The sequence below is a fragment of the Bos grunniens genome, chromosome 17, assembly GCF_055505025.1.
Source record: "Bos grunniens cultivar Pamir isolate PY7600 chromosome 17, Bosgru_T2T1.0, whole genome shotgun sequence".
Taxonomy (NCBI): Eukaryota; Metazoa; Chordata; class Mammalia; order Artiodactyla; family Bovidae; genus Bos; species Bos grunniens.
This window is the reverse complement of record NC_141181.1, coordinates 14,159,654-14,174,805: the sequence shown is the minus strand read 5'-3', so window position 1 is coordinate 14,174,805 and position 15,152 is coordinate 14,159,654.

Below are 15,152 nucleotides of genomic sequence, written 5' to 3'. Positions count from 1 at the left end.
ATTGTGAATGGCACTAGATGGGGTTTAAAAGAATGTATTGACACAAGAAAATACAGTGTCATAAGAAAGAAAACAAGGTTTCTGCCAATAGCTATTCAATCTCTTCAATAGCGAGTTAGGAATTTATTTGTTTAAATTTGACAGATTATAATGGTTCTGCAAAATGCCATAGCTAGTAAAAAAATTAGAACCCAGAAATAACCGAAGAGATATTCTTTAAAAAGACACAAGACTTTTAAAAAATGACCCAAATGAACTTTATAAAACAGAAATAGATTTACATAGTAAACAAATTTATGGTTTCTAAAGGGGAAAGGACAAGAGGGGAAGGATAAATTAAGAACTTGGGGTTAGCAGATATAGATTATTATATGCAAAATAAAACAAGGACCTATTGTATAGCACGGGGAACTATATTCAACATCTTGTAATAATCTATAAAGGAAAAGAATCTTAAATAGTGTATATATAAATATATGTCCATTTTATATATGCTATATATACCTGAATCACTTTGCTGTAACCTGAAATGTTGTAAATCAACTATATACTTCAACGACAGTAACAACAGAAAAGGCTTGAGACTGTCGATGAGACGCCCAACTGATATCATCCATCAGTCTATCTGGGAAGACCAAGTACAACATAAATGTCTCACTTTGACAGTAGATATCACTTAGTAAAGAAAAATGACTCTGGCTCAACACAGGGTCTCTGCCTCGAGTGAGCAGGGTGGAGGAGACCCCTGGGTGTATCCCTCGTGGTGTTTTGAGTAGGGGGACTCAAACACCGAATGCGATTTGAGCTGGTTATTTCTAGCCAGGCTACGAGACCACCCTCAGTACCTTTTCTGGATCTGCTGAGCTACTCTTTTTATTTTTTCATTTTTGTTTTTTGGCTTCATTAGCCAGCATTTATTCAGCTTGAAATCATAAAACTCTAACAGAGTAGAAGGCACACATCATCAGACGGAAGGGGCCTGAAATTCACAGTTTGAGGCAATGCCACACCTGGGACCCAGGATGTCAGATTCTGCCCAGATCCTCTAATCAAGGCATTAGTAGCTCTGTGGCATCTCTATCCTGTGCTGGAAGAAGGTCAAGGACACAGCTTGAGAAGGCCCTCTCTCCGTGGAGGCTGGGCTTCGGCTGTTATTATTTAATCTTAGAGGAAAGCCAGGGTGGCTATTTGTAGCTAGTAGGAGGTCAGCAGTACCTTCAGAGTGTGGCTTGAGAGCAAAGGCCAGTTGGCTGGACCTTGTGACTCATCCTTCAACTTTGCTAAGTGATGCTTCTATGGCAGGGACCTGATACTCATCCACTGCTTTAAAGACGCACCTCTGTCTTTCTAGCTCATGCTACCCATCCCTTCCGCCTTAGTTTTAATCAATCCAGAAGATGGCATTAAGAAACAAAGGGGACATGTATGTGTCTTTTAAAAAACGACACAGCCCTATGATAGCCTAATATTCAGTTCAGTTCAGTTCAGTCACTCAGTCGTGTCCAACTCTTTGCGACCTCGTGGACTGCAGCACGCCAGGCCTCCCTGTCCCTCAACTCCCAGAGTTTACCCAAATTCATGTCCGTTGAGTCAGTGATGCCATTCAACCATCTCATCGTCTGTCGTCCCCTTCTCCTCCTGCCCTCAATCTTTCCCAGCATCAGGGTCTTTTCAAATGATTCAATTCTTCACTTCAGGTGGCCAAAGTATTGGAGTTTCAGCTTCAACATCAGTCCTTCCAATGAGCATTCAGTACTGATTTCCTCTAGGATGGACTGGTTGGATCTCCTTGCAGTCCAAGGGACTCTCAAGAGTCTTCTCCTATACCACAGTCTAATATTGTTGGTCAAAAAGTTCGTTCAATTTTTTCTGTACCATCTTATAGAAAAACCTGAACAAACTTTTTGGCCAACCCATTACATCCTCCTGGGATGTACATGAATAGAGTACACATCTTTGACCATGTAAGCTCAAGCAGTATATCCAAGAAATGTAATTTATACATTCGAAAAGTATTTCACAAGGTGCTACCCTTACATGGATCATTACAAAAAAGATGTTCAGAAATTCTTTTCTCCCCATTTACGCTTTGCAAAATTTACTCACCCTTCTTTATCTTATACAGAGGAAAAAAAGAGAACTTTGTATTTACCCTGTGAATGCAAAAACCATTCAAACAAATTAAGCCTTCAGCAAATACTTTCTGCATATAACCTTCAGCTGATAGCTGGTGAACGGATACCTTGTGTAAAATTTGAGGTTTTTGCTGATGTGGGAACCTTATGTTTATATGTGCTTACCAAACAGAGTTGCTCAGAACCTGATAAGTCGCTACTTATTCCCCTTTTCCAAGTGGCATAACTTTGCACCAATGGACAAGCGCTACTAGACAGCTCACACACAGTGTTTTGGGTTATTCTTGGTTCCTTCTTCAGCCACAGGCCCTTCAAGGAATGCCTGGGTGGCGGGTCTACATGTAGACCTCCTGCCAAGAAGCTCACCATGTGCTCCCTTTCGATGGCACTCCCATCGTGTCTAGGCGACCACTTTTCTTAGAATTATCTGGCAACTGGACACTCTGTATTGAGAAACCATTCTGCTTTGCACATTTTCTTAAGCCGGAAATTTCATGTTCAAGACTTTATCTTATTACTGGAAGAGTTCAAAGCTTTAGCTCCAGGAATACAAGAAAAAAAAAAATTTAAACCACCTAAATAGCCAGTAATAGGGACATGCTTTAAAAATATGATGAAATATTATGATCAGTAAAAAGAATGTGGAGAGGAACATTTAAAGACATGGATAGTCACAATATAGGGTTAAAAAATATGAGTTGTGAAATACTATATTAACTGTTTAGTATATTGTAAAAAAAAATACAAATTGCAAAATAATTGTCCTGTGTGATCTTTTTTGTGGAGAATTACCTACTCTTGTGTGTTGCTGGAGTGCCTGTATATAAATGTAAAGGAACAAGACTAAAAAGAATATACTCTCAAGTAAGGATATTTTCCCCCTCTTTTTGCTTATTAAATATCATGCCATGAAAATACATTGTTGTTTACTAGGGAAAAAATCAGCTATTTTATTTATAGAATGAGTAGAAAAATCGCAAAACAAAATATACAATTCCTACCTTTGGAAGATCCTTCTTTTTTAAAAGAACACATTAGTACGTTTGTTCTCTGTTTTGGTCACTAGAGGTCGCTAAAGTCATAAAGATGAACAGCCACCCCCCCCCCCCCCTTTTTTTTTTCTTCTTTTCCGTTTTCATTTTGAGTTACAGAGGGATGGTTCTGGCCTCTCCTGTTAGGCAGTTTTGAAGCATTTACTGGAAGACCTCTTGCTGCTTAGACTTAAGGAGAGTAAACTGTTTGGACTAGTTTTTTTCTAACATTAAATATTCCCTGAAACAGACAGCCATCTATCTATGGGACTATTCAAAACAAATGGGTGTTTCTGGAGAATGTGATTTATTTCCCCCTCTGATACCAAAGAGCCTCTTGGCTGATTGAGTTCTGAGCCATGCTGTGGAGACAGAACCACAGAACACCCAGCAGCAGGCACACACCGCTTCAGATGAAACACCATGGACCATTTCAAGGAAAAAACGTTGTGCCTTTACTGGTAACATGTGTGGTGTAGGAGGGCTTCAGTGAAGCAGAACATTCAAGAACACCCATGGCATCTTTTTGAATAACAGACCACACTACCTTTTCGCATGGTAATGATCCTGCATTTTTTCAATTCAACATAAGCCCAAATACCCAGACCCTAAAATTACAGAGAGGAGGGGAAGATTCAAAAACTACCTTAGAATCCTGCAAGCACTCAAGGAAACTCTGTCTCACTCCAAAGGTTTCATCAAGCAGAGAAAACAAGATGTAATAACTAATCTCAACTTTCTCAGCCTGCTCCCATTTCAGGAATAAAAGACCAGGTTTCTGTAACTGAATAAGATGAGGCATGTGGAAGGTGTATGCTTGTCAGGAGTTACGTATGGTGGACAAAGATGTGATAATTGGTGAGAAAACTCTCATATTTTCAATGCTTCAATTACCAAGAGAGAAATGAGTTACCTGGTCCTGCAGATGAGTCTGTGTTTGAATCGGTCTCCCGGCAAAACTAAGCAAACCATTCTTTTCCATAAGAACTCCCAGCGCTTAGATAACTGACAAATCCAAGGTCAAATCTTTGGTACAAGTCATAAACTAGGAGACTTCAAGCCAATATCAACGTGACACGTTTTGCAGGCAGGCTTATTCCTTATTCAGTGGACCTCATTTGACTTTGATCTCGGTTAACTTTGAAGTATCCAAGGTTCCCACTTTCCATAAGCTTTTTTTTTTTTAAAGTTAAATCAGACAGGCAGGCAAAGGAAACCTAAACCTTAAAAGAAGTGAAAACAACGAGACACAGTCAGTTATATATTTTCACTACTTTGTTTAAAGTAGCACATTGCTGTACTTAAAACACTTCACATCACTGAGTTATTTATTAAGCTGTAAATAAAAGTCACATTTTCCACTGTATCTTAGGAGACACATTTAAAAACATGGTATTGGGAACCTGTTGTATGATTCGTGTGAGGAGTTTAGTTAAATGCAAGACTACAGACTGCAGTTCGTGGTGCCCTAGAAACTATTACCAAGAAAGAGCTGTCAACTCACAGGAAATATTTATATAGAAATTCTAATATTGGAGGCCTTATGTCTGTAAGCTGGTCTTTTATGGAATTTCACAGAGCACGTATTCTAAAGTCTACTAGGAACTCAGGTTTGCATTTGTATTTATCAAGTGTGTTTATCAGAGGTATTACCCATACCTCAAACACTAATTAATTTTATTTCACTCTTATTATGTTTCACATATATGGGACTATTTTTCTTATTATAATAAAGGCAAATTTTGTTTGAAATGAAGTACCTATCCACAATCACACACATATACATGTATTTGTGTATGTGTGTTTGTAAACCGTATTTGTGTAAACCATCATTTGGTACAAAATCCGTTATGTATTGTTTATAAAATTTGTCTTAGAGGGAATTAAGAGACAAATGTCCTTTTTGAGAGATTTCAAAATTCAGGCCACCCAGGTACTATTTATTCTCTCTTCTGGAATACCTCCTCACCTAGTCTTCCTCCTTTGTCTAAATTACAAAGTGGAACTTCGGTCTAGTAAAGAAAACAGAAAATTTATGTTATACCGGGTCATTAGCAGAGTGTCCTGAGGACATTTCATATTTCTATTTCAGTTCTATCCCAGCAAGTAGCAAAAGGTATGAGTCACATTTTGGTCATCCAGAAGGACTAAATTCTCTCTGGGGTAAGTCTGGTCTTGCCAAAGTACAAATCTGATCATTACTGGACATGAAATCTGAATAGTGATTCACGTAAGAACTTGGTACAATTGAGTTATCCCTGGGCTTGAGAAACATTCTGAAGTGGAGTGAAACTTCACATGTCTAGAAGCAAGAGATCCCATTCCTGGACATAGGAAAGAAAGCCAGGAAGGAATTAGCTTACTTTTCTGTAAGTGAGAAGTTGAAGGAAGAAACTTTGAAGGAGAGAATGTAGAGATAGAACGACGATGTGGATAAAGGTGCCTAAGCCTCTCTTTCTTCTAGATAAAAATTGTTTATGGAATAAGATATCCGACATATGTTAAGGCCCCATTTGGCTTTGACTGTGTTCTTTGGAGTGAGACTGGGGACTACCTTAGTAGGCTGGGATGTCAGAAACACCAGTAGGGCAAACACTGCATTTTGGACTTTGATACATTCAACTTGAATCCTAAAGCTGCGCAATGATAGATAAGTTATTTAACCTCTTTGAGCCTCAATTTCATCATCTCTAAAACAGAGATAATGCATGCCTTGACAGACTGTTGTGAAGATTAGGGGAGAGTCTAATATAATGCCTAGCTTGTGATCAATGTTTAAGAAAAGTTTTGTTTCCTTCCCCTGAAAATTGTAGTGTTAAATGATGTAATATTTATAAAAGCGCTTTGTAAACTATAAAGTGCTAATCACACATCGTTCATTATCAACGCTACTTTAAACCTGTATTTAATACGCACTTATATCTTTGACAGAACTTCAGGCAACAGTATATGACCTCAAACTGATATAGGAATTCTACCATATAATCCAAAGCTAAATTTTAAAGAATATTCATATCCTCCCAAGAAAAATCATATAATGATTTAACAAAGAACTAAGTTGATTATTTGGAATAACTACCATTTCTCCTCTTCTGAACATCAAAATGCTTCAGAGATAGGTAAGAAAATACGTAGGGTAGGAGCGGAATGTTACTCAGTCAGTCATGTCCAGTTCTTTTCGACTCCATAGACTGTAACCCACCAGGCTCCTCTGTCCATGGGACTCTCCAGGCAAGAATACTGGAGTGGATAGCCATGCCCTCCTCCAGGGGATCTTCCCTACCTGAGGATCGAACCCAGGTCTCCTTCATCGCAGGCAGATTCTTTACCATCTGAGCCACCAGGGTCCCATGGAGTGAAGAGAGTAAGAGATAAAAGGAAGAACAGGTGCAGTGGAACATTCCACCAGGGGCTGATCAAATATGGCCTGTGATCCTGATTTCTGGGTCAGCCAAAAATTTCATCCTAATTTTTCTGTCACATTTTATAGAAAAACCTAAAGGAAATTTTTGGCTGATTCAAAACTTCAGGGAACAGAAAACCATTTTAAAATGTAGTTTAATTTGAAAGACTTTTATTTGATACCTACCAGTAAATAGGGATGGGGGAGCCTGGTGGGCTGCCGTCTATGGGGTCGCACAGAGTCGGACATGACTGAAGTGACTTAGCAGCAGTAGCAGTAGCAGTAAATAGATATCACAAAATAGTTCTGAGAAAGACTGATGGTTTGGGGTTCAAGAGAGACTTTCTAGGAGTAGCAGGTTATTCTGCAAGTTTCTCTGTGTGTGTGTGTGTGTGTGTATGTGTAGGAAAAGCTAAAGTTGGGCAATCAAACCATGGGCTCATCCTGGCAAAAGCTGATGTCCCTTGAGAATGAGACCCGGAGGATGCAGTGCCCTGGGAGAACTACCCCCAAGCATGCACTGAAAATAGAAACTGAATGTTTAAGCCACTAGAACACAGAGTATATACAGGCCTCTCCTGTGAGCAGGAAGCATTTGGAATTGGTTAAATCCAAGTTAATACTCTGTGGGATGGCTTCATAAATCAGGGTCCTAATGTACAGTGACCTGTTCAAAGTCTGAGAAGATATCTCAGAAGAATCAAAGTCATAGGTCAATCTGATATGGAATGACTAGGCAGAGTCAGAGGAGAAGACACAGCATCAGGCTGAGAGAACTTGCTCTGGAGTGAGGCCAGCCTGACACCGCCCCTTGCTTTGGGACCCGGTCAGCATGCACAATGGCAAGCTTCAAGGTTTTCACTTAGAAGATGAAGATAAATAAATACATGAGAGCACTGATGGGAGGATGACATGAGAAAATGTATGTGCAGATTTTAACTGCGTCCAGCAAATATAAGTAGCTACGACTATGAAAAATATCATATTAATAAAATACTGACAAAAAAACTCTATCATGGGGGTAAGGGCCTCCAACCGAGGGCCCTTTGTGGAAATATGTGAGGAATGTAGGGGCTGTCCTGAAGAATGCTCTGTGCTAATTTTAACTGAAAGTGAAAAATGACTGCTTAGATAACAAGAACCAAACAAAACGGGAATCATATTGTAATATGTCCGTTGAATGTCTCTTCAGATAATAGTTACATTAGACTAAGTAGAAACAGCATCGACCTAGAAGGTGCATCTCTTGAACTTGGAAATTGTCTTTGTGGAAATTATCTTTGTGCCCACAGAAATGAAAGCATATATTTGTTTTTAGATCTGGAGAAGGCATCATTTAAAAATATATATCATTATACACTAGTCAGCTAGAAGAGATACATTAAAAATGTTATATTCTAGTAAGTATCTCTAAAATATATTCAGACTTGTACTTGATCTTCATTTAGGTCTTTTTGGTCATTTTGGCCAACAAAATAGATGACCCAGAAAGGACATGGAAATCCTATCAGATAATCCAAAGTCAAATGGACTGTATTCATTTTTTTCTGGGAGAAAAATTTTACAATAATTAACAGAAACTCAGTTTATTATTTGAAACAATGACCATCGTTCTTCCTCTGTACATTAGAATGCTCCAATGTAAGTAACTGCAGAAAAACGGGGGGAAACTATGCATCTTCTTTTTCCTCGTTGTCTACACTTTGTCTGGCACTGCCCTTGGTCCATGCCATATCAATTGTGAAATCTACTTGGAGGGCTGGAGGCAGTTCTTAGAGGAAGGAAAACAAAACCCCAACTACAGTAAGGCCCCTCCATATGAATGAGTTCCATTCTGAGAGTGTGTTTAGAAGTCCAACCAAGTTAGCTGAGGTACCCAACTAACACAATAGGCTATCTGCCACTGCTTCTATGCTTGCTTCTTGACGTCCTTGGCTTGAAATAAAAACACTCTACTCCTGTGCTCTATACAGCTCTGTACGGCAAAGTACACAAAAACACAACCATTTGTAGGGGATGCATGCAAATGACAATGTACTTCAGACATGTGAATTAGCTTTTCTGATTGGACAAGTGAATGCACATTTGCATCTCTGAAAGTTTGCAACTTGAAGGTTTGCATGTAGTGGTCCTATTCTAGAGTGAGTGTTCTATACAAGTAGAAGAAGGAATGAGTATCACTCGGGGCATCACTTTTGATCATCACTCATGATCAACACTGCTGAAATTTGCATCTGCAACCCTCAAACCCTCTTGGATGATTCACTGATATGGTCCTAGAAAGCCATGCCTTGTTATAGTCAGGAGGTATAATTTGTGGTGGTTTTTTTCATGAAAATAAGTATATTCTCTTATATACAAAATATTAACAATATAGTTTTCAATAGTGCAGCCACAAAAGTAGAAGATACTAGTAAGAAAGTAGGGTTGAATAAACTCAAATTATTTATACTACTTCCAAGAGTCGCAGGTTCACTGTTACAGAGTACAGCCATGGCTAAGATAAGATTGACAATCAAAATGCAGGGAACAGTCTGGGAGACAGCCGAAGGAGGATTGCACCAAAAGAGTAGCTGTGGAGCTTGAAAGGAGAGGGAGTTGTAAAGAGAAGGGGTAGAGGGTGTGTAAGGGCTGAGATCGAGGGAATAGTCTAAGATGTCCCTCCAGCTTCCCGACTAGTAGACTGTGAGGATGGTGACTCTATTCCGAGATGAGAAAAAACAGAAAGAGAACAAGTATGGTGGAAAAGATAATGTGCTTGCATTGGATAGCTGAATCATCAAATATAACCAAAACTCAAATGGATATTGAGGTCTATTTTTTGGGAATATCCATTTAAAATAAAAGGTGATTCAATATAAAGCTAAATTATACATCAAGAGCAATCAGTGAGATAAACAGGTACAATTTAGTCATGCCACAGCTCTGCCTCTTGTGAGTCAATAAAATTGAAATGGATGAGACTCCTCATAAGTACAATCAATTTGGAACATAATATATAAATATCTAAAGCATTGAAAGTATTGTTTTTATTTAACAATTGTGTTTGTAAGAGTCTGTTCTAGAAAAAAACTAATCACAGATACAGACAATTGCAAACTACAATAAATAAGACTTCCATGGTGCCTCATAAAGAAAGCTGAGTGCTGAAGAATTGATGCTTTTGAATTGTGGTTTTGGAAAAGACGCTTGAGAGTCCCTTGGACTGCTAGGAGATCAAGACAGTCAATCCTAAAGGAAATCAGTCTGAATATTCATCGGAAGGACTGACGCTGAAGCTGAAACTCCAATACTTTGGCTACCTGATGAGAAGAGCTGACTCATTGGAAAAGACCCTGATGCTGGGAAAGATTGAAGGCAGGAGGAGAAGTGGATGACCAAGGATGAGATGGTTGGATGGCATCACCGACTCAATGAACATGAGTTTGAGCAAGCTCTGGGAGTTGGTGATGGACAGGAAAGCCTAGCGTGCTGCAGTCCATGGGGTTGCAAAGAGTCAGACACAACTGAGCAACTGAACTGATGGTGGCTCAGTGGTAAGGAATCTGCCTGCAATGCAAGAGATGAAGCTGGAGGTGCGAGTTTGATTGCTGGGTTGGGAAGATCCCCTGGAGAAGGAAATGGCAATGCATTCCAGTATTCTCTCTGGAGAATCCCATGGACAGAGGAGGCTGGTGGGCTACAGTCCACGGGGGGGGTGGGGCAAAAGAGTCAGACGTGACTCAGTGACTAAACAACAACAATTAAAGGAGCAAAAAACTGAGATCAACCTGAGAATCCAATTATTAAATCATGATACATCTATAAGGCATAATATTAGATAGCCATTAACAGTTTTCTTGAAGACTCTAAAATTGTAGGTGTATTAGTTTTCTCTTGCTATACCACAAAGCACACCAAAACCTATTAGCTTAACACAACAGACATATATTGCATGCATGCTAAGTTGCTCCAGTCTTGTCTGACTCTTTGCAGCCCAATGGACTGTAAGCCCACCAGGCTCCTTTGTTCATGGGATTCTCCAGGTCAGAATACTGGAATGGGTTGCCATGCCCTCCTCCAGTGGATCCTCCCAACCCAGGGATCAAACTCTTGGTCTTCTGCCTTGGCAGGCGGCTTCTTTACCACTAGCACCACCTGGGAAAGTGGAAGTGAAAGTGAAAGTCACTCAGTTGTGTCTGACTCTTTGCGACCCCACAGACTATACAGTCTGTGGAGTTCTCCAGGCCAGAATACTGGAGTGGGTAGCCTTTCCCTTCTCCAGGGGATCTCCCCAACCCAGGGATCGAACGCAGGTCTCCCACATTTAAGGAAGATTCTTTACCAGCTGAGTCACAAAGGAAACCCAAGAATACTGGAGCAGGTAACCTATCCCTTCTCCAGGGGATCTTCCCAGTAATTGAACCGGGGTCTCCTGCATTGCAAGTGGATCCTTTACCAACTGAACTGTGAGGGAAGCCCAAGCATAAACGTAAATGAGGCCACCTGGGAAGCCTCAGACATAAATTACCTCACCCGGATTCCCAGGATTGGCTGAGACGTGGTTTATCTGATGCCCCTGGTCAAGGTGCTTCCTGAGAGCTCAGTCAGGCTGTCGGCCAGGGTGATAGTTTTTTCAAGGCCTGACTGGGGCGGGAGAAGCCATTCCCAAACTCATACGTGTGGTTATGGGTAGGCTTTCTGGCTGTTGGCTGGAGGCCCCAGTTCCTCACCGGTCATAGTGTTGTGCACAATACGGCAGCCAGCTCCCCCTAGAGTGAGAGAGGAGACACAGAGAGAGAGGCGGCCCGCCCAGTGTGAAACCTGAAGTCACCTATAAGGTAATTTCCGAAGTGACATTCCTTCATTTCTGTCATCCGCTGTTGATGGCACAGGCCAGGCTTGGGACAGTGCATGGGGACTACACAGGGGTATGCAGAGCCGTACGTAAGGATCAATGCGAGACATCTTGAAGACGAACTACCACAGGAGGACGATGCTGATGAAGCGGATCACAATCAAGAATACTAAAGAGAATGTAGTTACTCAAAACATGAAAGCCAAAATGTGAAGATATCAGAATATCAACTATGCATATCTCTATTGCAGGACTAAAACAGTTTTTTTTCTCCATAATCCCCAAATTTTAATAATTAGCCTGTATTTTATTCATTAGATTCTTCATAAATGCCAAAGAACCTCAGAAAATAACAGTTTTTATCTTTTTTTTTAATTAATCTTTATTGGAATATGGTTGCTTGACAATGCTGTGTTAGTTTCCACTGTCCAGCAAAGTGAATCAGCCAGACGTATACATATATCCCCTCTTTTCTGGATTTCCTTCCCATTTAGGGCATCACAGAGCACTGAGTAGAGCTCCCTGTGCTATACTATAGGGTCTCATTAGTTATCTGTTTCATACGTAGCATCAGTAGTATATATATATGTCAATCTCAATCTCCCAATTCATCCCACATCCCCTCTCCACACCCCCACACCCCCCGCCCCGCCAATCCCTGGTGTTCTCACCGTCTGTGTCTCTTAATTCTGCTTTGCAAATAAGATCATCTATTCCATTTTTCTAGATTCCACATGCACACATTAATATATAATATTTGTCTTTCTTTTTCTGACTTACTTAACTCTGTATAACAGTCTCTAGGCCCATCCACATCTCTTACAAATGACCCAATTTTATTTTCATTCCTTTTTATATTGAGCTTTTAAAGTTAATTATGTTTATATGGACTCAAAGTTGTTCCAATAAAGCACAAGTCATTGACTAAGAAAAGTATTGATGTATTCTACTAATTTAATACAACTGGTTAGTTAACCTTAGGATCAAGAGATTATACTTTGATTTCTTTTTGAAAAGCTACTTCATATTTCCTGGAGTAGGTATTTTGTAGAAATTCAGATATAATAACTGGCTTCTAGGTTGATGACCCTTAAGATGTTTTGCTTTTCAGTTTTCCCACTTCATCAAAGGTACTATGTGCTTAGGCTACAGAATCGCTAAGGAAACTTTTAATTCTAAAATTCATCGATTTATAGCAGCTATTTGTTAAAAACTTAAATAAGTACAAGACACAGAGCTTTCTTAGCCAATGGTATGGCAGTCCAACATTCATGAAGAATTTGAAGGTGTTTTTTGGAAAGAAAAGTTGAGGCAAATGTTTATTTTTTTACTTGCACCTTAAAATCTAGGCCTTGCCTCAACACACCAGAAGTTGGCATTTGGAGATGTAAAGGAACAGAGAACTCTTCTGCAGCATTTACAGAGTTTCAATAGCTTGCTACATGAAGTAGGGCATATTTATGGGCTTATTTAGTCCTGAGAAGTGTCTACAGATACCCCAACCAAGGTCTTCCCTGGTGTTTTAATGTATACTGATACTTCCTTCTGTAGGATATCCACTCTGCTTGTCTTCCCACATGAGGGAGTACAGATGTTCCTGAAAATATCTCTGCTTGGATGCAGAGGTACTTGAAGCAAGATGCTGAGAGAAGGGGACAAAGCTTGGAGGGAGGTGTTGGAGCAAGAAAGACAGCTGGGCAGGGCTTTCCAAGCTCCAGTCACATAAAGCTTTCTCTAGGAAATGCCTGTACTTCCTTTTTTTATGAGACTGGGCTCTTGCTGTTACAGAAGCCAGAGATGTTCTAATCTGCTTTCAATGTTTCAAAATGCAAATATCCCCATTATCATGACACTCTTGGTTGTTCTGTTTGTCTTATTGAGGTCCTAAGATTGCAATTCAATGCATTTCAGTTGGTGAGTGTCCTAAAAAATTAAGCCACTACAACATGTCTGAGAAATAAGAGTGTCTGAGAAATAGTCCTGGAGATAGAGTAGGAAGGTCCAAAGAAAAAAGAAGACTTGTTCTGACCCCCAGCAAATAAAATGAATGAGTGACTACAAAATCTAGTCACCAAAGCTCTATAAACATATCTGAAAGTGCTACTCAAATGATAAAGCTATGCCATTGTGAAAACAGGATTCATGATCAGGACTAGTAAGTAATATAAGTGATGACAAGTGCAAATAAAGAGTTAAATGTTTAATAACCTGTGGTTTATTGCACTCTTGAGGGTAACAAGGTGCTTCCTTGAAGATGGGAAGCACTGAAATCTACCTCCAGGGAGCTACAGATTTACTAGAGGGGAGAAATGCCTTGAGGCTATTGCTGTCAAATAACTTTGTTTGACAAAGTCAAAGAGACAAATTTAGAAGTCCACATTTACACTGAGATGATGGTGGCTTCCTCAGTGGCTCAGGGGTAAAGAATCTGTCTGCAATACAGGAGATGTGGGTTCGATCCCCAGGTCAGGAAGATCCCCTGGAGGAGGAAATGACAACCCATCCCAGTATTCTTGACTGGAGAATTCTGTGGACAGAGGAGACTGGCCGGTTGCAGTACACAGGGTCTCAAAGAGTTAGATATGACTGAGCGACTCCAAGGCATGCACACACACTGTGATGATAACATATTCTAAAAAAAGAGGGGGACTGAACTCTCAAAATAGCATGGAAAACAATACACACCAAGTAATTCAGATTGACGTTTGTGGGCTAAAACACATCTGTTCCAAAGCAAGCACAGTAGGGCTTCTAGGCATGTATTTCTGCTAAACCAAACCAAATCCGTGTGCCAATGAATGCAGAAACTTCTTGGCCATGGTCAAATCACAAGGCAGATGGAGAATCCATAAAGATGAGTCTGAGAAACAAAACCCCACTGGTCTCATCTTTCCCCAACTCTTTTCCAAAGGACCACCTCCTGCCTCTAAGCTTAAATAAAATGAATGAAAAATGAACACAGAGTAAGATGGTCACATCCACCAAAACCCATTTTTCCTCTTCCACAATGAGGCATCATTGCTGAGAGGCAGCTGCTCAGTCAAGAGTGACAGTTCCCCAAACCTTCTTGTATATTGGGGCAGCCACACAATTATATAGTTTTCTCATGACAGAATATGTTTGTAAGTTGTTTCTGAGTTGGCTTTATAAGTTGGAGTTACACTTTCTAGGCGGTGCTAGTAGAAAAGAACCTGCCTGCCAATGCAAGAGACACAAGAGACACAGATTTGATCCCTGAGTCGGGAAGATCCCCTGGAGGAGGGCAGGGCAACCCACTCCAATATTCTTGCCTGGAGAATCCCATGGGCAGAGCAACCTGGCGGGGTACAGTCCCGTAGCGTCTCAAAGAGTTGGACACAACCAAAGTGACTCAGCACATGCGCGTCTTTTCTACACTTTTTCCCTTTCCTCCAGCTCAATGTGGATAATGGTGATAAGATCTAGGGATGGTGGTCTCTGATTCATGACATGGAGGAAACTCACCCACTAGGTAGAAGACAACATTTCAAATGACTGAAAATAAGCATCTATTAGATTCAGTTCAGTTCAGTTCAGTCGCTCAGTCATGTCCGACTCTGCAACCCCATGAATCGCAGGATGCCAGGCCTCCCTGTCCATCATCAACTCCTGGAGTTCACTCAGACTCATTTCCATCGAGTCAGTGATGCCATCCAACCATCTCATCCTCTGTCGTCCCCTTCTCCTCCTGCCCCCAATTCTTCCCAGCATCAGAGTCTTTTCCAATG